Raw genomic sequence first — 19,706 nt, forward strand, 5'->3', positions numbered from 1 at the left:
AATGGGTGTGTATAAGGAGGTAGGTGGAAGCTCCTTCCTAACTCTCCTACTAGGAACTGACCCTATGGCAACTCTGAACTATAAACATTTCCTTTTTTCTTTGTCCCCTGCCTAAAATGTGCTGGCAATGGGCGGCAGATGAAGCTGTCTCCTGGCAAGGCTGTATTCGTTCACTTCTGAGGAAGGTGACCTGGCAGGATTCTAACCCCTGATCCTGCAGGCTGGGCAGGCCCAAATGGTCTAATGGAACGTGTGCTTCCTCCTCCTACCCCAGGGTTGTGAAGGAGACCAGGGGAAAGAGAAGTCAAAAGGAGAGTGGAAGGCAGTCCCAAGTCTCTGCCGTGGTGCAGGGCCTTGGAGGGTCAAGTCCTCCTCTTCCATTTGCAGTCTCCTGTTTACAGTCAGCTGCAGGCAGGTGGGGTGGAGAGGCAAAGCAAGAGGTTCACAGCCTCCATGAGACTCTGAGGCTGGGGGTGAAGACTCAAAGGCCGAGGACTTCCTGGGGACTTCATCTGTCACACAGCTGTCATGGGAATCATGGATTCAACCCACAGACCAGATGCTGGGAAGAACTGATAGAGGTGCTGTTCTCCTTTAATCCAACAACTCAGAGTAGGCCCTAGACTCTACACATGCCAGGCCTGCACTTGAAGGTTGCTCTGTACAACATTAATTCTATTATTTTTTCTTAAAATATACTTCAAATTACTTAGTAGGGGGGTCTGTGTTGTGGCATAGCAAGTTAAGCTGCCGCTTTGCAATGCCAGCTTCCCATATGGAAAATTCTGGTTGCTCTGTTTCCAATCTAGCTCCCTGCTAATGCACCTGGGAAAGCAGCAGGAGATGGCCCAAGTGCCTGCACCCATGTGAAAGACACAGATGGAATTCCAGGCTCACGGTTGAAGCCAGGTAGCCATATGGGGTGCAACCCAGTGGATGGAAGTCCCCTCAATCTCTCTCACTCCCACCTCTCTCTCTCTCTGTCTCTGTAGCTCTACCTTTCAAATAAATAAATCTTTTTAAAACTTGCTTAGCAGACTTCCAGTTAAACATAGTTGATTGTATTCACACATTTGCCTCCACTCTTGGCAGAAGCACCACTAAAGTGACAACAAGTAAGGGACCAAACTATCCAAATCAGAAAGGCTTAAAGACTTTAAATGACTTCTGAGGGAATACATTTGAGCATATTGAAAGGAATTGCCACACATGTTCATAGCTGGAAGGGAGTTTAAAACTGACCTGGCCTCAGCTCCCCAGTTAAAAGACACAGACTGGTTGAATGGATTAAAAAAGAAAACCATTCTATTTACTGCCTACAAGAAACACATCTCACTAACAAAGATGCACAAAGACTTAAGTGAAAGGATGGAAAAAAATATTCCAAGCTAACAGAAACCAAAAAATAACTGGTGTGGCCATCTTAATATCAGACTAAATAGACTTTAACACAAAAACTATTAAAAGAGACAAAGAAGGACACTATATAATGATTAAAGGATCAATTCAATAGGAAGATGTGACTATTATAAATGTATATGCACTTAATTACAGGGTGCCTGGCTATCTAAAAGAAATTTTAAAGGCAGATAAAGACTCAAATACAATAGTAATGGGGGACTTCAATACCCCACTTTCAGCAATGGACAGATCAACCAGACAGAAAATCAACACAGAAATAACAGAATTGATAGACACAATAGACCAAATAGACCTAACATATCTACCTTCCACCCTACAGCCACAGAGTACACATTTTTCTCACCAGTGCATGGAACTTTCTCTAGGATAGACCACATGCTAAGGCCATAAAGCAAGTCTCAGCAAATTAAAAAAAATCAAAATCAAACCATGCATCTTCTTGGACCACAATGCTTTAATGCTGGAAATCAGCAACTCAGGAATCTCCAGAACATATGCAGACATATGGAAACTGAACAACATGCCCCTGAATGAACAGTGAATCATAGAAGAAATCAAAAGAGAAATCAAAAATTTCTGGAAACAAATGAGGACGACAATACAACATATCAAAACTATGGGGATACAGCAAAAGCAGTGTTAAGAGGAAAGTTTATAGCAACTGGTGCCTATATCAAGAAATTAAAAAGGCACCAAATAAATGAACTATCCATACACCTCAAAGATCTAGAAAAATAACAGCAAATCAAACCCAAAACTAGTAAAAGAAAATAAATAATTAAAATTAGAGAAAACATCAACAAAATTGAAACAAAAAAATACAAAAGGTCAGCAAAATGAAGAGCTGGTTTTTTGAAAAAATAAACAAAATTGACACACCATTGGCCAACTAACAAAAAAAGGAGAGAAGAACCAAATAAATAAAATTAGAGATGAAAAAGGAAATGTAACAGACACCACAGAAATAAAAAGAATCAACAGAAACTACTACAAAAAGTTGTATGCCAATGAATGGGGAAACCTAGAAGAAATGAATAGATTCCTTAACACTTACAACCTACCTAAATTGAGCCATGAAGACATAGAAAACCTAAATAGACAGATTACCAAGATGGAAATTGAATCAATAATAAAGACCCTCCCAATAAAGAAAAGCCCAGGACCAGATGGCTTTACTGCTGAATTCTACTATAAGAACTAACTCCAATTCTTCTCAGGTTATTCAAAACAATTGAAAGGAAGAAAATCCTCCCAAATTCTTTCTATGAAGCCAGTATCACCTTATTTCCTAAACCCAGGAAAGATGCAACAGAGAAAGAGAACTACAGATCAATTTCCCTGAAGAATAAAGATGCAAAAATCCTCAACAGAATTCTGGCCAATCGAATCCAACAACACATCACAAAGATGATTCACCCTGATCAAGTGGGATTTATCCCTGGTATGCAGGGATGGTTCGACATTTGCAAATTGATTGCAAATTGATTGCAAATCAATCAATGTGATACAGCACATTAACAAACTGAAGAACAAAAACCATATGTTATCTCAATAGATGCAGAGAAAACATTTGACAAAATACAACTCTAAGCAAATTGGATTTAGAAGGCACATTCCTCAAGACAATCAAGGCAATTTATGACAAACCCATAGCCAGTGTCATATTGAATGGGGAAAAGTTCAAAGCCTTCCCACTAAGATCCAGAACTAAACAAGGTTGCCCACTCTCACTATTGCTATTCAATATAGTCCTGGAAGTTTTAGCCAGAGCCATTAGGCAAGAAAAAGAAATCAAAGGTATTCAAATCAGGAAAGAGGAAGTCAAACTATCCCTATTTGCAGATGACATGATTCTATATATAAGGGATCCAAAAGATTCCACCAAGAACTCATAGAAGAGTTTGGTAAAGTAGCAGGATATAAAAATCAATACACAAGGGGCCAGTGCTGTGGTGTAGAGGATAAAGCCACCACCTGCAGTGCCAGCATCCCATCTGAGAGCCGGTTCAAGTCCTGGTGATCCATTTCTGATCCAGCTCTCTGCTATGGCCTGGGAAAGCAGTAGAAGATGGCCCAAATCCTTGGGCCCCTGCACCCATGTGGGAGACTGGAAGAAGCTCCTGGTTCCTGGCTTTGGATCAGCACAGCTCCAGCTGTTGCAGCCATTGGGAGAGTGAACCAGTGGATAGAAGGCCTCTCTCTCTCTCTTTCTCTCTCTCTTCCTCTCTCTCTGTCTCTCTCTCTTTCTCTCTCTCTTCCTCTCTCTCTGTCTCTCTGTTTCTCTCTCTCTCTCTCTGCCTCTCCTCTCTCTGTGTAACTCTGACTTTCAAATAAATAAATAAATCTAAAAAAAACAATACACACACACAAAAAAAACAGCCTTTGTATACACAGACAATACTACCAACATACTTCTAAGGGTACAGCTAAAAACTTGCTATGGTGGGGGCTGGCGCCTTGGCGCATTGGGTTGGTCCTTCCCCTTGCGGTGCTGGCATCCCGTATGTACACCGCTTCTGGTCCCGGTTGCTCATCTTCCGGTCCAGTTCTCTGCTGTGGCCTGGGAGAGAGGTGGAGGGTGGCCCAGGTTCTTGGGCCTCTGTACCCACGTGGGGGGCCTGGGGGGAGGCTCCTGGCTCCTGGCTTTGGATGAGCCCAGCTGTTGCGGCCATTTGGGGGGTGAACCAACTGAAGGAGCACCTTTCTCTGTCTTTCTCTCACTGTCTGTAACTCTGTCAAATAAATAAAATCTTAAAAAAAAAAAACTTGCTATGGTACTCCAAATCACATTCAGCTGGGTGGTAATAATGCCATCTCAAATGTTAAAGTGATCATATTAAGTGTTAAATATGATATATATATATATAGATGTAAATATATACCTATATATATTTAATAGGTATAAATATAGATAAGATTAATTGTTAAAGGGATCATATAAATAAGACCAAGTGTCTGGTAATAACAATATATAGAATTAAAAAGGAGAGAATGTTCCAACATGGGAAACAGTCCACACAGCATACTCATAGAATGACAATCACTATAAATAGCACTGTGACCTCAGAATCAGCCCTTAAAGCATTCTAGTCTGGCTGAGAAGCCCATAAAGCATTTCAGGCATGGAAAGCCAAGACACTGTGGAAAAAAGATCCTACATGAAGGATCTCTGTGAGATCCCAGTGGAAAGAAGGGGCCATCAAAGAAGGACATACTTTTCTCTGAAAGGAGGAGAGAACTTCCACTTTGCTTATGGCCTTGTCTAAATACTGATAGAGATTGTGGACTCAAAAGGCTTCCATAGCCTTGGCAGCTCACGTCAAGAGCCTCGGGTGATCACTGACATCATATATAAGAGTGTTAATTGCTAAATTAACAACAGAGTCACTGTGCACTTACTTCCCATGCAGGACCTCTGTCCTCAGTGAGTTTTACTATGAGAATTAACTGTAAAACTTGTTCTCAGTTTTTATATTTTGTGTGTGTTTGTGCAAATTGTTGAACTCTTTAGTTAGTATAGAGTTGGTCTTCTGTGTATAAAGTTAATTGAAAACGAATCTTAATGGAGAATGGGACTGGGACTAGGAGAGGGAGGAGGAGGTGGGGTGAGAGTGGTGGTGGGACGGTGGGCATGGTGAGAAGAATCTCTGTATTCCTAAAGTTGTACTTATGAAATTTGTACTCATTAAATAAAAGGTTTCTAAAACAAACAGACAAAAATAAAAACTGACCTAGTGATGAACATACAGAGAAGAAGGCAAGCACCTGGCTGCTACCAGGGAAGGCAGGAAGCGTGGAGCATCTCAGTCTGCTCTCTGTTGCTATCACTGAATGCCAAGGCTGGGGAATTGAGGAAGAACAGAGGTTGATTGAGCTCCCGGTGCTGGAGGCTCAGAACTTGGAGAGCACAGGCCCAGCATCTGCTCAGTGGCTGACGTCATGTCTCAGCGTCCTGCTGGGTCCCAGCACGGCAGAGGGTGGGCCAGACTCACGCTGGTTTTTACAACAGACCCACTCTGGAGATCACCCATGAACACTGAGTGATTCCTGCACGTCTGAGGGCAGAGCCTCTGTGGCCAATCAGCTCTGAAAGCTCCCATGGTCCCACCTCTTACTACCTCATGATGAGGATGAAATTTCACAGGTTTTGGTGGGACATTGAAACCACAGCATGGCAAACAGGGAAATCTCTCCCACACAGTACCTCCTAGCTCAGCTGCAAATAGCTTTTGAATGCCCATGGTGTGGGAACAGATTTATCTATTGAGCTGAGTGTGTAACAACACCTGAGTGTCCCCAGCTGGAGGGTGGTGGCAAGAAGCTAGGAAGGGGGTTAAATCTGTCCCTTCCATAGCAAGGAACCAACAGATGGGCCGGCGCCGCGGCTCACTAGGCTAATCCTCTGCCTACAGCGCCGGCACCCTGGGTTCTAGTCCCGGTTGGGGCGCCAGATTCTGTCCTGGTTGCTCCTCTTCCAGTCCAGCTCTCTGCTGTGGCCTGGGAAGGCAGTGGAGGATGGCCTAAGTGCTTGGGCCCTGCACCCGCATGGGAGACCAGGAGGAGGCACCTGGCTTCTGGCTTTGGATCGGCACAGTGCGCCGGCCATGGCGGCCATTTGGGGGCTGAACCAACGGAAAAAGGAAGACCTTTCTCTCTCTCTCTCTCTCTCTCTCTCTCTGTCTAACTCTGCCTGTCAAAAAAAAAAAAAAGTCAACAGATAACATTTAAATGTCAAAATTCAAGAAGTAGCCATAAAAGTATGTGATTTAGGGCTGCAGAGGTAAATACCCAGGACATCATTTGGGAAGTCGAGCTGGGTTGCCTGCAGAGTGGGAAGTGGAAGGGCTGGGAGAGTCCTCCATTTTCCATACCAGCCTCGTACACTCTGTGTCCATACATGCATGCACACTTCTCTTTGGTAAGAGCAAAAATGCCAGAAAACATGACGCCCCCACAGGGCTCCTGCTCGGCACGTTCTTATACACCGCTTGATACTGTGCACAGACCCACACGCTCTGCTTTCCAAGGCTTTGGTGGTCTGGCTCATACATCTGCTCATCTCAGTTCTCGCGTGAGATTTGGTGGTCTTGATTTGCTGGCCCACCAGCATGTGCAAGGCGAGGCTGATGGGCCAGGGTGGGGCCAGCTCGGAGGGTGCCCGCCCCGTTCTCTCTCAGGGTGATGAGAGGCAGCAGAAATGAAGGCCTGTTCAGCGGAAGGCAGAGGAAGCGAGGGAGCAGCTTGCAGTTTCACAGTCTGCAAGTTCAGGAGCCCTTTTCCTTCCCATTGTGTGAGAAGGCTCCCCTCATAACTGTGCTAACCATTTGAGGCAGCTAGGACTGGGTCAGGCATTTCTAACGAATCTCAGCGTTTTGAAGTCACTTACTTCAAAGTCCCAGGGCAGCTTGGTAGCTTCTGTTGCTTGGACATGCGACAGTGACGTGTGGTGAAGGTTCCAGGGACGCACATCACAGACTTGTCCCTGAGCAGTGTAGCCCATGAGAGTACCTGAACTTAGGAAGAAGTGGATTTTTCCTCTTGAAGAAAGAACACATTTAAAGAGAAGTCACAAAAAAAGAAGAAAAGCTTGCCTTTCTTTAAGAGATTTTGAGGCCCGGTACTATGGCATAGCCGGTAAAGCCACTGCCTGCAGTGCCGGCAACCCATGTGGGCACTGGTTTGAGTCCTAGTTGCTCCACTTCCAATCCAGCTCTCTGCTATGGCCTGGGAAAGCAGTGGAAGACGCCCAAGTCCTTGGACCCTTGAGACCTGGAAGAAGCTCTTGGCTCCTGGCTTCGGATCACCCCAGCTCTGGTCACTGCAGCCATTTGGGGAATGAACCAGCAAATGGAAGACCTCTCTCTCTCTCTCTCTCTCTCTCTCTGCCTTTGCCTCTGCCTCTCTGTAACTCTGCCTTTCAGATGAACAACAAATCTTTAAAAAAAAAAAAGTTTTTTGAGGGGCCAGCACTGTGGCGCAGTGGGTTAAAGCCCTGGCCTGAAGCTCTGGCATCCCATATAGGCGCTGGTTCTAGTCCCAGCTGCTCCTCTTCCAATCCAGCTCTCTGCTATGGCCTGGGAAAGCAGTAGAAGATGGCCCAGGTCCTTGGACCCCTGCACCCACGTGAGAGACCTGGAAGAGGCTCCTGGCTTCAGATAGGTGCAGCTCTAGCCATTACAGCCATCTGGGGAATGAACCAGCAGATGGAAGACCTCTTTCTCTGTCTTTGCCTCTCTCTGTAACTCTATCTTTCAAATAAATAAAATAAATCTTTAAAAAAAATTTTTAATATGACTCTCAGAGATACACTACATCCCATCTTCCAAACAATTTTAAACATCCTACTTTCTCCATAGACTCTTCCGGATACTGATTTTATAAGATATTGTGCTGGCTGCTCTATGGGTAAAACTTGTATGAAAGGGGGACTCTCTGCAAGAGCTTTATTGAGTCTGAGATGCCTATAACTCCTCTCCCTGAAAACAGGCAGTCAATGGACAAGAGGATTCTTCACAATGTTTGTGGGAAAATAGATTAAAACATAAGTTTATTTTGGTGAAAAAAATCTATATCTTTGCATAAGAAAGATCTTCACAGGGCCAGCACTGTGGTATAACAGGTCCTGCATCGTTGGCATCCCCATGTGGGTGCCAATTCAAGTCCCATCTGCTCCACTTCCAATCAAGCTCCCTGCTAAGGTGCCTGGAAAAGCAGTGGAAGATGGCCCGAGTGTTTGGACCCCTGCCACCCATGTGGGAGACCCAGATGAAGCTCTTGGATCCTGACTTCAGATCAGCCCAGCTCCTGCCATTGTAGTCACGTGGGGAATGAATGCAGATGGAAGAGCTCTCTCTCTGTTTCTCCTTCTCTCTCTCTGTAACTCTGCCTTCCGAATAAATAAACAAATAGATTTTTTTAAAAAAAGATATTCACATGGAAAATATATATTATGAAAAAACTATGCATGAATTCCAATTTTTGTACCAAAATACGTGTATATTTTTATTTCAAAATATATTTATTTCAAAAGCATTGTGACAGAGAGAGGGAGAGACAGAGAAATGGAGAGAGAAATCTTCCATTTTCTGGTTCTTTATCCAAATGGCCACACTGGCCAGGACTGATCCAGGCTGAAGCCAGGGGACTAGACCTCCATCCCAGTCTCCCTCATGGAGACTTGGACCACCTTCCGATACCTTCCCAGGTACATTAGCAGGAAACTGGATTGGAAGCAAAGCAGCCAGGACTCCAATCAGTGCTCTGTTGGCATTGCAAGTGGCAGTTTAGCTTGCTGCATGCTAACACTGTTTCCAGGCTTATCCTTTTTTTTTTTTTTTTTTTTTTTTTTAAGTGAGAGAGAGAGACAGAGAGAAAGGTCTTCCTCCCATTGGTTCACCCCCGAAATGGCTGCTACAGCCGGCGCTGTGCTGATCTGAAGCCAGGAACCAGGTGCTTCCTCCTGGTCTCCCATGTGGGTGCAGGGCCCAAGCACTGGGGCCATCCTCCACTGCCTTCCTGGGCCACAGCAGAGAGCTGAACTGGAAGAGGAGCAACTGGGACTAGAACCCAGCGCCCATATGGGATGCTGGCGCCACAGGTGGAGGATTAACCAAGTGAGCCATGGCGCCGGCCCCAGGCTTATCTTTTAATTCCACATTTCCACAAATATTTTGAAGGCCCTTTGAATTTTAGGTCGTTGCCCTCTAATCACATGTTCTTTGCATGAGCATCTCCGTCACTGCTGTCGTCCTGGGGTTGTACATCCAGTCCTGACACCAGGAACACCTGCACACATGCTTAGATTTGAATGAGTGCTTGGAAATGATAAGGATGATTATGAGAATACAGGACAATATTTTTCACATGCACTAAATGGAAACAGAAGCTATCATTCAATTCTGCCCATGTGATTGTCTAGAGCTGTTAAGACTATGACAAGGTTTCACAGGATCATATTTAGAAACTTGTCTCTACTTTCTTTCAATATCCTTGTCAAGGCTACCATGGGACGTCGAATGGTTAGAGTAACTTTCGATGATCACTTTTGTCTTAAATTGGAAGCCTACTGAACTTTCTCTCTATCTGTTAAAATGAATGCCTAGGCCGGCACCGCGGCTCAATAGGCTAATCCTCCGCCTGCGGCGCCAGCACCCCGGGTTCTAGTCCCAGCCGGGGCGCCGGATTCTGTCCCGGTTGCCCCTCTTCCAGGCCAGCTCTCTGCTATGGCCCGGGAGTGCAGAGGAGGATGGCCCAAGTCCTTGGGCCCTGCACCTGCATGGGAGACCAGGAGAAGCACCTGGCTTCTGCCTTCGGATCAGCGCAATGTGCCGGCCGCAGCGGCCATTGGAGGGTGAACCAACGGCAAAAAGGAAGGCCTTTCCCTCTGTCTCTCTCTCTCTCACTATCCACTCTGCCTGTCAAAAAATTAATAAAATAAAAACATTTTAAAAAATGAATGCTTATATATATATATATATGTATGTATGTATTTCAATTAGGTAGTGAGATAACCACCCAAAACGTTAAGCCACAGATGTATAAATAAACCTCAAACTTGCGATTCTGCAGTTGGCGGTTCAGAGCCGACCTTTGTGAGCCCGACGCGTGACTGTGCTATCTCAGAGTGTAATTTGCAAAGGCACAACCTGTGACCCCGTGGGCCCAGATTCTGCAGCATGTTTATCTTCCCAAGGCTTCTCGAACTTTGTACCCCGATGGGCAGGCAGGGCAGAGAGAAAGCACCTGGCTCATCTGTCTCCAGATGCCAAGAGAAATCAAAAGTGGAAACTCTGGCAAGGCCACATTTATACAGGGAAACGGAGTGTTGCCTCTGTCAGTCTCCGCCGAGAAGTTTCAGGGGAGAGGCCCAAGCTCCTCACCGGCTCTGTCAGCACAGCCCAGGACTGTACCATGTCTCCTTGCTGTTCCAAATTACAGGAGACCAGAGAATTCCTTGCTCTGTCTTCTCTCCATAGGCTGTGCACGTAGGTATTTTTCTGGATTTGTCAGAATTTGTCAAGTTACTTCATTCTGTAATTCACAAAGTGAAGATTTGCATTATGGACTATCAGAGGTAGGAAAAGCCCAAGAGAGCAGCATACGCTTGAAGTAATTTAACATTCTTTTTTTAATGTCTAGCTCTCTTTCTGAAAAGGTTTTTATTATTTATTTATTTGAGTGGCAGAGTTAGAGAGAGAGGGAGAGACAGAGAGAGAGGTTTTCCATCTGTTCGTTCACTCCCCAGATGGCCACAATGGCTGGAGCTGGGCCAATCCAAAGCCTGGAGCCGGGAGCTTCTTCCTGGTCTCCCACATGAGTGCAGGGGCCCAAGGACCTAGGCCATCTTCTACTGCTTTCCCAGGCCATAGCAGAGAGCTGGATAGGAAGTGGAGCAGCCAGGACACATACGGGATGCCGGCACAGCAGGCGGCAACTTCACCCACTACACCACAGCGCTGGTCCCGCCCCAGGCACTTTAGCAGAGAGCTGGCTCAGAAGTGGAGCAGCCAGGACTAGAACCAGCATCCATATGGGATGCCGGCAATGAAGGCAGAGGCCCAGCCCACTATACCACAGGGCCGGCCCCAGCGTTCCTCTCTAATGTAAGATGTTAAACTGCTTCTCCTCCCAATCTCAAGTCTCTAAGTTCCCACGTTCACTTGTCTGAGATGGGTCTAAGGCATCTTGCTGCCCAGGCTGGCTCTGAGGCAGGGAAGTGTTGCCTGCAGTTTCTCCCAAGGGGGTCTGAAGGGGAGCTGAATCCAGTGCACCCCAGGGACTGCCGCGTTAGGGGCCTCCACTTGTGCACGCCAAGGAAGGCGTGTGTGGGAGATTCTGCCGCCCTGTCCTGTAATCCCACGTTAAAGTTTAACAGCTGCTGGGGGGAAAAAGTTTTATTGAGTGTTAACAGCAGTGCTGTAGGGTTGTCCTCTTAGAAGGGATTTCTTTTTTTTTTTTTAAGATTTATGTTATTTATTTGAAAAATAGAGTTTCAGAGAGAGTTAGAGACGGAGAGGTCTTCCTTCCTCTGGTTCACTCCCCAGATGGCTGCAACAGCTGGAGCTGTGCCGATCTGAAGCCAGGAGCCAGGGGCTTCTTCTGGGTCTCTCATGTGAGTGCAGGCGCCCAAGGACTTGGGCCATCTTCTACTGCTTTCCCAGGCCATAGCAGAGAGCTGGATTGGAAGAGGAGCAGCCAGGACTAGAACCGGAACCCATATGGGATGCCAGAGCTTCAGGCCAGGGCGTTAACCCACTGTGCCACAGCGCCGGCCCCTCAGAAAAGAATTTTGAACACACACAGTAAGAAGCTCACGGAAGTTCTTCATCAGATCCCCGTGGTGGAAACATCGACTCAGGAAATGGGTGAGAGGCTTGGGCAGAGGCTTCTGGAACAGGGCTCCTGCAGTGCCCATAGCAACACAAAGTGACCAGTGGTGCTTAGCAAAAGCTCTTGAACAGTGGAAGTTAATATTTAAACTACCTTGAGTCAGGTGTTTGGCTCAGCGGTTAAGCTATCACTTGGGATGCCCAAATCCCACCGGATGCTTGGATTCAAGTCCTTGCCCGGCTCCCGACTCCAGCTTCCTGCTAATGTGCACCTGGGAGGCAGCAGTGAGGGCTCAAATACTTGGGTCCCTGCCACCATGTGGGCCACCCAGGTTGAGTCTCTGGTTTCTGGCTTCATCCTTACCCAGCTTTGGCTGTTGTGGGCATTCGGGGAATGAATGAGCAGATGGAAGATCTCTCTCTGACTTTCACTCTATCACTCTGCTTTGCAAATAAATGAAAATATATTTTTTAATTTATTTTGTTTGATGATACAAGTGTTTTACACAGATGCTTTTCTTTGAACAGTGGCACCCAACTCGGGACCTCCCAGATAAGCCAAGGAATTGGAGAAGACCGAGATTTTCCAGCTCCATTTCAAAAGAAAAAAACATCCAAATGGAAGAGAGACATCTCCCTAGCTGACCCTCCACCTCCCTTTTTCCAAGGGTCTCTGCATGCAGGCATTCATTCTACAATGTCCCAGAGCAGTGGTAAGACTGGGCATCCAGCAGAGATCAAAAAATGCTCAAAGCCCTGCTCTCGTGGTGCTTACACTCTAGTGGCAACAAAACTCAGAGAATGTCAGAGCTAGAACCTATTGTGTTCAGAACTTACAAACTCCAAAGTCTACGGGGACCAGGCCAGGAGCAAAAATGCACAAAGGTGCATAGAAGGGGTGTTAACTGCATGTCCCGGAAAGCCAATGTCCCAAATACAACGTCGTAGAACACTGTGCAGGCTTTTAAGAAATGCCTTTGGGCACCAGAGGCCTCAACTCAACTCCCAAGTAGCCTCAGAGCAGAAATCAAGGCAAGCCTTGCTCAAGGTGGCGTAACCAGCTAGAACTCAGCTGTCCTGGCCCCCGCCCAGAGCTTTCTCTTTGTTAAACTGTGCTCCAGTCCCTGGTGTCAGCTCCTTGAGGCATCTCAGAAAGTTACTAGTGTTTGACATGTTCTTGGTGAACAACTCATTCGTTCTCAACAATTATTTACAAAGCTCTATCATGTGCCAAACACCAAAGGAAGCTTAAGCGTGTTGAACAAGCCCAACGCCAGAAAGGGGCCTTAGTCTCTCAGAGCTTAACAGCAGATTGCTTCAGCAACTTAGATGTATAATTAGTAGGAAACAATAAATTCCTTTGAGCACTTCTAGGGCAGTAGTTACGACTCTCCAGGCCCGGATACACACATGTGCTCAACTTGAACAAGAAATAAATGTAACAGCGCGTAATTGATGTCATGTGTCCTTTTAAATCAATCTAGCCCAACAACTGGCATAAAAACATTACTGGGGAATAGTAACCAGGCACACAGAAGGCACTCGATCCACCTGGCTGAGGTGCTGTCGGTGTCCACGTGGCAGGCAGTCTCAGCTGCTGACAGATGCTGAAATTGTGCTGCATTTGCTACCTTCAGAGAGGCTCAGCAGTGGCACGGGCAGGTGGCAGGGCCATCCACTCGCCACACAAACACCAATGGAGAGCCTGCTAATGGCCCGGGCCCTTCAGGAATAGGGATTTGAGTCATCCGCTCAGACAAGGAACCATGGTCAGCTTAGGGAAAGGGGAACATAGAATGAGTAATGAAAGACGGCAATGGGCCGGCACCGTGGCTCACTTGGCTAATCCTTCGCCTGCGGCGCCAGTACCCCGGGTTTTAGTCCCGGTTGGGGTGCCAGATTCTGTCCTGGTTGCTCCTCTTCCAGTCCAGCTCTCTGCTGTGGCCAGGGAGTGCAGTGGAAGATGGCCCAAGTGCTTGGGCCCTGCACCCGCATGGGAGACCAGGAAGAAGCACCTGGCTCCTGGCTCCTGGCTTCAGATCAGTGGAACGCCGGCCATAGCGGCCATTTGGGGAGTGAACCAATGGAAGGAAGACCTTTCTCTCTGTCTTTCTCTCTCTCACTGTCTGACTCTGCCTGTCAAAAAAAAAAAAAAAAAAAAGACGGCAATGATGAGTACCAGAAATGACCACGTGATCATTGCACAAATTAGGACTGTGATAGTTCTTTCTTCCCTTTTTTCACTTGAGTATGTTTATACAAGGGTACTTGAAAACGTTTATGGAAAAGGGACTTAAAGATATGTTTACTTTGGTGCAAAAATTTTTTGAAATCCATGCATGTGAGTTCTCGAAATGTTCGTGGAAAAGGTTTCATGTGAAAAAGCTTTGCATGGATTTCAAAAATATTTTGCACCAAAAAATATTCATCTGTTTCCACAAATTTTTTCAAGTATTCACGTATGTGTATTAGCCCATATTTTTGTTTTCTGTCCCTCTCTCATCCCTACATTACCGAACCTAAATATGTTATAATTAACTTTATAAATAATGTATAATATTAACTTTTTATATAATGAGGAAGAATTATGGGGCCAGTGCTGTGGCGCAGTGGGTTAACGCCCTGGCCTGAAGCGCCGCCAGTTCAAGACCTGGCTGCTCCACTTCCCATCTAGCTCTCTGCTGTGGCCTGGGATAACAGTGGAAGATGGCCCAAATCCTTGGGCCCCTGCACCACATGGGAGACCCGGAAGAAGCTCCTGGCTCCTGGCTGCGGATAGGCACAGCTCTGGCCGTTGCAGCCAATTGAGGAGTGAACCATCAGATGGAAGACCTCTCTCCCTCTCTCTGCCTCTCCTCTCTCTGTGCAACTCTGACTTTCAAGTAAAATAAATACATCTTTAAAAAGAAGAAGAATTAACATCATCTAATGTGGGTGACCTCATGAGACTGCCTGCCTAGCCCACGCAGTTAGTCTGACTGCTGGCCGGCAGCAGGAGCCCCAGGCACTCCCCGTCGTCACCCCTGCCTTCTGCCAATCAGGCAAACTGCTCCTGGGTGTGGCCCAGGCCCACCTGGAAAGCTACCGATGAGAGAGGCATATTGGCACCAGTGTCGGCTCTGTGCTATAGAGTTAGTGTTCCCCTGAGTGAGGTACCCCCTTCTGCCTGCCTTTTATAAGTGTGTGTGGTCGTGAATAAAGGCGGACACGTTCACTGAAGCCGTCCCCGGTGCTTCTTGTGGGAGAACGCCGTCACCCCGCTCTCCCCGGCAGAGCAGACTTCGCAGGACAAGTCCGCAATCCAAGGACGAAAAGGGGGCTTTGCGTTCTTCTCTGAGGAAAGCGTTCATGTGGTTTTGGTTTTCTGCGTGGCGGTTGTATCATGTCAGGAAGAAGCATGACTTTGTTACAGCTTTCATTTGGAGAGAAAATATGGTGTGAGGAGCTGTGTGCAGTGCCAGTTGACAAGGAGTTGACTGGTGGCTTTATAATGTGTCAGCTTGGCTGCACCGACTCCTATTTCCCAGAATTTCACTCCCTGCGTTTCCAGTTAGAGTGGGTCACAGAGCGATTCTTGTGTGAGACCGGGAGGGAGAGAAGCAGCAGCCACCACTGTTGATCTTGTCCACCCCACTGCTGTGAGGCAGCAGCCGGGCCTGAACCAGCCCCACTGACTCCGGGACCCTCCTGAAGCTGCTCAGACTTCCAGGCCAGGCCTGGGGCCCAGATCTGTGATGACAACACAACTTTTCCTGCAGACGCACATACCCCCAAGTTCAGGGGCAGCTGAAACCACCCATTTGTGCTTGTGTGTTCCACCCTTTTCTTGGTCTACTGTATTTCACATCACCTTCCCTTCTGACCTTACAGACTTCAAACTATCTGCATTGAAGATTTCAAATTCTGCATCAGTCATAAAGACACAGTCTTTAAAGATCACTTATCCACGTGGTCAGCGCTGGGGTGTAATAGGTTAAACATCCTCCTGCAGTGCTGGCATCCCATATGGGAGCTAGTTGGAGTCCTGGCTGCTCCATTTCTGATCCAGCTCCCTGCTGATGGCCTGGGAAAGCAGTGGAAGATGGCCCAGGTGGTTGGGCCCCTGCACTCATGTGGGAGACCCAGAAGAAGCTCCTTGCTCCTGGCTTCAGATCAGCTCAGCTCCAGACATTGCGGCCATTTGGGGAGTGAACCAGCAGATGGAAGATCTCTCTCTCTCTGTCTGTCTCTGTCTCTCCCTCTCTCTATAACTCTGTCTCTCAAGTGAATAAATATATTTTTAAAAACAAAAACAAAAGCAAATAAAGACTACTTATGCAGCTCCCACAGTTGATAAAGATCAAATCTCTATAACAAATCCCTTACCATATCTATCCCCCCTAGTGCTTTTTAAAATCTGTTTGTTTGTTTGAAAGGCAGATTGACACAGAGGGAGGGAGAGACAGAGGAAAAAAACATCTTCCATCTGCTGGTTCAGTCCCCAAATGGCTGCAATGGCCTGGACCAGCCCAGGCTGAAGCCAGGAGCCAGGAACTCCATCTGGGTCTCCCACATGAGGAACAGGGGCCCAAGCACCTGGGTCATTTTTTGCTGCTTTCCAAGGCACAACAGCAGGGAGCTGGATGGGGGGCAGAGCAGCCAGAACTCGAACTGGCATTCCAATGTGGGATGCCAGTGTTTCAAGTGGGGGCTTAACTTACTATGCCACAGCACTGGCCCTCTTCCTTGTGCTTTTGTGACTATTGTTGAACCCTGACTGGTGCAGCGAATTCACTTCCTTCACATTTAGCATTTCAAAGGCAGGGCAGCTTTTCTGGGACCACTGTCAGAGGCCATCGTCATTACCCACCTGTTCAAAGCTGAGTCCCCACATTGAAATTCTAGTCAGCCGGAAGGGGCAAGAGGGTATTGACAAGGTGTCCCCAACAACCAGGCACAGCCCTGTGGCCTCACCCAACTCCCAAGAAAGGCTGGGAAGTCAATTCCATGGGACAGCCACGTAGCCGGGGAATAAAGGGAAAAGTTACTTGGGTAAATAACCAAGTATTTCTACCATATATGGAGAATAGTCTTAATAGTGAGAATATTATTATATGCAATATATATACACATATATATAATACTAAAATATTATATGGGGACAGACATCTAATCTTACAACTAAGGTGTCAGTTAAAATGCCCATGACCCGGGCCGGCACTGTGGCATAGCAGGTAAAGCTGCCGCCTACAGTGCTGGAATCCTATATGGGTGCCAGTTTGGGTCCTGGCTGTTCTAGTTCCCATCCAGCTCTCTGATCTGGGAAAGCAGTAGAAGATGGCACAGGTCCTTGGGCCCCTGCACCCATGTGGGAGACCTGGAAGAAGCTCCTGGCTCCTGGCTTCGGATCTGCCTGTCTCCGGCCATCATGGCCATTTGAGGAGTGAACCAGCAGATGGAGGACCTCTGCCACCCTCTCTGTAATTCTGCCTTTCAAATAAATAAATAAATAAATAAATAAATAAATAAATCTTACAAGAAAAAATGTCCATGTTCCAGATTGCAGTGCCTGGGTTCAAGTCCCAGTTTTTGCTCCTGATTCCAGCATTATGCTAATACAGACCCTGGGAGGCAGCATTGATGGCTCAAGTAGTTGGATTCCTGCTACTCACATGGGAAACCTGATTTGAATTCCCAGTTCCTCACTTTAAATCAGCTCAAGGGCCAGCACTCTGATGGAGTAGGTTAAACCTTCGCCTGCAGCGCCTGCATCCCGTATGGGCACTGGTTCATATCCCATCTGCTTCTCTTCCAATCCAGCTCTCTGCTATGGCCTGGGAAAGCAGTGGGAGATGACCTAAGTGCTTGAACCCCTGCACCCAAGTAGGAGACCCGGAAGAAGCTCCTGGCTCCTGGCTTCAGATAGGCTTGCTCCAGCCGTTGCAGCCATTTGGGAAGTGAACCAGCAGAAGGAAGACCTTTCTCTCCATCTCTGTCTCTGTCTATTTCTCTCTTTCTCTCTCTCTCTCTCTCTCTGTGTGTGTGTGTGTGTGTGTGTGTAACTCTACTCTCAAATTCATAAACAAAATCTTTATAAAATGAACAGCTCAGCCATGGTTGTTGCAGGCAACTGGGCAGTGAACCAGCAGATGGGAGTGTTATCTCACTCTCTCCCTTTTTCCTTCACTTTCTCCCTCTGCCTTGCAAGTAAATGAATAAATAAAAGTTATTTTAAAATTATATATATATAATTATATATATATATGAGTGAACATCAAAGTATGCTTGGAATTTAAACTTTATTTCTCAATATAAGCTCCATCAAGTTGAAGACACTTTTATAAGAAATGACAGCAGCCATCTAGTCCTTCCTTAAGGAATGGAGCATCCTGGGAACTTAACTATATCAATTCAACATTTTTACATCATTGGTGGAATAAAATGAGTGTCCTTTGGGGAGGTTTTAAGATTATGAAACAAAAATAAGCCATAAGAAGACAAATCAACACTAGAAGGTGAATTACTAATGATTTCCCAACAAAACTTTTACAAAATTTCCCTTGTTTGCTACAACGAGTGAAGAGAAGCATTCTCATGATGGAACAGGACCCCCTGGAAAGGCTGTCCTGGTTACTTTTTCTGCTGTGACTTTGACTGATTTTGTCAAAACACTCTCCTAATAGGCAGATGTGGTCATTCTCTGGCCCAACAGAGTCAACGAGCAAAATAAGTTGAGTATTCAGAGAAAAAAAAAAAAACTGTTGCCATGACCTTTGCTCTTGACCAGCCCACTTTCGATCTGTGCACAACTTCCTCCTCTTGGTAGCCATTGCTTTGATTGTGTCTTGTCTTCAGGGTCATACTGGTAAAGCCATGTTTCATCTCCTGTTATCAAATCTTGGAAGAAATGCTCCAGGAACTGCATTCCACTTGTGTAAAATTTCCATTGAAGTCTTCATTCTTGTCTCCAGCTGATTTGGGTGCAACAGTTTTGGCAGCCATTGAGCAGAATTTACTCCACTTCAAGTTTTCGGTCAGAGCTGTGTAAGCGGAACCAACAGAGATGTCAGCAGTTGATCATCGGTCATCTTCGATGAGGACTTGAGCAAGGTTGATGCGATGGTCAGCTGCCACAGGCTTCATCTTTAACTTCATCTCATCCCTTTCTAAAATGAGTTGCTCATTTGTAAACTGCTGATTTCCTTTGGACACTGTCTCCATAAACTTTTTATAAAGCATCAATGATTGCCCCATTCTTCCACCCAAGCTTTGCCATCAATTTCATGTTTGTTCAATTTTAATAAAATTCATGTTGCTCTGGATAGGGGCCGTTTTCAAAATGACACCTTATCTTTCTTGGTGCCTCAAACTGGACCCTGTTCAGACATAGGATAAAAAGTTAGGGTGAGTTTATTTTGGTGCAAGCAAATTTTAGAATCCTTGCATTTTTTTATAATATACATTTTTCTATAAACTTCTTGAAGACTCCTTGTATACAACTATATTATAGTCATATATAACTATATACAATTATGTATCATAACATTCACAGTATTAAGAGTAACAGATATTGGTATATGTATCTATATATAATACTATATATGATTCCAAGTCTTAAAAGTATTATGAAAGAACCACAAAAAATGAGCTGAATCACTCTGTGAACCAAAGCTAGAAACAGTCTGGTGCTATGAAAAAGTCAATTGAATGTTTCCAGATTTAAGATTTTTGTGCCAATAAATAAATAAATAAAAGTATTACTGTGACAACAAACTCCAGGCACTTTCCCAACTAAAAATCATAATTGATTACAAACTGTTGCCTCCAGTGTTGAGTTACATTTTGCCTTACCAACTAAATGCCTCGGTAGTTAAAGTGATTTTGTTTGAGATTCACAGGGATTAAATAGCCTAGAACACATCCACCCTAGACTTAATCTGAAAGAGGAGATTTGGTTCAAATGTTCCTTCTCAGCAT

At 45.8% G+C, this 19,706-nt stretch overlaps 1 protein-coding gene across 1 annotated transcript in view; it reads right to left on the reverse strand.

The window, feature by feature from the left end:
• Positions 1–18,050: 18,050 nt before the first annotated feature.
• FOXD1 (forkhead box D1) overlaps positions 18,051–19,706 on the reverse strand; it is a 55,556-nt gene continuing 53,900 nt past the window's right edge. Inside the window, exon 3 of the mRNA XM_062211862.1 lies at positions 18,051–19,105. The gene's annotated coding sequence lies outside the window, so the exon portion shown is untranslated. The remainder of the gene's footprint in view (positions 19,106–19,706) is intronic.

This window comes from Lepus europaeus, chromosome 15 (assembly GCF_033115175.1).
Source record: "Lepus europaeus isolate LE1 chromosome 15, mLepTim1.pri, whole genome shotgun sequence".
Lineage (NCBI taxonomy): Eukaryota > Metazoa > Chordata > Mammalia > Lagomorpha > Leporidae > Lepus > Lepus europaeus.